Below are 1,872 nucleotides of genomic sequence, written 5' to 3' on the forward strand. Positions count from 1 at the left end.
CTTCTTGTCTTGCCTTCAGGCCCTTTGGAGAATAGCTTGACTCCTTCTTCTTTGTGGTAATCTCTCAAATACTGGAACGCTGCTATTCTGTCCCCCCTCGTCCTTCTCCTCATTAGATAAACCATTCCTGCCTTCAGGTGCTTTCAAGAAGAGGTAATAGTAGTAAAGTTGGAAGGGACCTTGGAGGTCATCTAGTCCAACCCCCTGCTCGGGCAGGAAACCCTACACCATTTCGGACAAGTGGCTGTCCAGTCTCTTCTTAAAAACTTCCAGTGTTGGAGCATTTACTGCTTCTGGAGGCAAGCTGTTCCACTGATTAATTGTTCTCACTGTCAGGAAGTTTCTCCTTAGTTCTAGGTTGCTTCTCTCCTTGATGAGTTTCCATCCATTGCTTCTTGTCCTGCCTTCAGGGGCTTTGGAGAATAGCTTGACTCCCTCTTCTTTGGGGCAGCTCCTGAGATATTGGAATACTGCTATCATGTCCCCCCTTGTCCTTCTCTTCGTTAAACTAGACATACCCAATTCTAGCAACCGTTCCTTATATGTATAAAAGAGGGGGGAACCCCCCCTCTTCTTTTTGGTAGCCCCTCAAATATTTGAAGACTGCTATTATATCATATGTCTAGTTTAAAGGAAAAAGGACTGCTATTATATGTCCTCCTGAAGGCAGGATAAGACGCAACGGATGGAAACTAACCAAGGAGAGAAGCAACCTAGAACTAAGGAGAAACTTCCTGACAGTCAGAACAATTAACCAGTGGAACAGCCTGCCTCCAGAAGCAGTAAATGCTCCAACACTGGAAGTTTTTAAGAAGATACTGGACAGCCATTTGTCTGAAATGGGATAGGTTCTCCTGCTTCAGCAGGGGGCTGGACTAGATGACCTCCAAGGTCCCTTCCAGCTCTACTCTATTCTATATCATATGTCTAGTTTAATGAATGATAATAATAATAGTGGTAGTGGTGGTGGTGGTAGTAGTAGTAGTAGTAGTAGTAGTAGTAGTAGTAAAGTTGGAAGGGATCTTGGAGGTCATCTAGTCCAACCCCCTGCTCAGGCAGGAAACCCTCTATCATACGCTCTATCACAGCAGTGGTAGTCCTTCTTTTCATTAAACCAGCCGCACCCAATTCTTAATTCATCCATCAGTCGGGAGTTTCCCAGGCCCCGATAACGATTGATTAATTAATCCATCCATCCATCCTTGGGTTCCAGGCACCCGATCCTTATTCCTCAATGCATTAGGCCAGCGGTTCTCAACCTGTGGGTCGGGACCCCATTTGGGGTCGAACGACCATTTCACGGGGGTCGCCAAACAACGCAGTCCGCCATTTTCCCCCCCCTTTCCCTTAGCGGTGCTCCTCCCTTTTATTCTATTGGCTTTGCAAAGCCAATAGAATAGACTCTCTTGAATAGAGTCTAATTCTATTGGCTTTCCAAAGCCAATCGGAATTGTCCAGGCTGCCTCTGCCCTGCTGAGCCGGCCAAAAGTCCCAGTCTGCAAACGGGGCTGCACCCGTTGAGTAGTCCTCGACTTACGACCGGTTGAGTAGTCCTCGACTTACGACCGGTTGGGGGGGTGTCGCGGCATTAAAAAGGTTGAGAACCACTGCATTAGCCTGTTTCCAGTCTCCGACCAACACGGTGACCGTCCTTTCCTTACTCCAGCAAATCGGTTCGGCCCTTCGCACGTCTCCAGGGGAGCGCAGAGGGAAACTGAGGCCGGGAGGCGGGGTGGGCGGGGTGGGGGGGAAGGGGTCTCCCTGGAGGTCGGCGAAGGGGCGGGAGAGGGAGGGGGACGGCGGGGCGGGGCGAGGCGAGGCTCCTCCTTCCCCCCCCCACCGACCCGCCACCCGTGCCCGCCTTCCCGCACC

This window comes from Crotalus tigris, unplaced genomic scaffold (genome assembly GCF_016545835.1).
Source record: "Crotalus tigris isolate CLP2741 ecotype Arizona unplaced genomic scaffold, ASM1654583v1 scf7180000017668.6805642782:7212621, whole genome shotgun sequence".
NCBI classification, from domain to species: domain Eukaryota; kingdom Metazoa; phylum Chordata; class Lepidosauria; order Squamata; family Viperidae; genus Crotalus; species Crotalus tigris.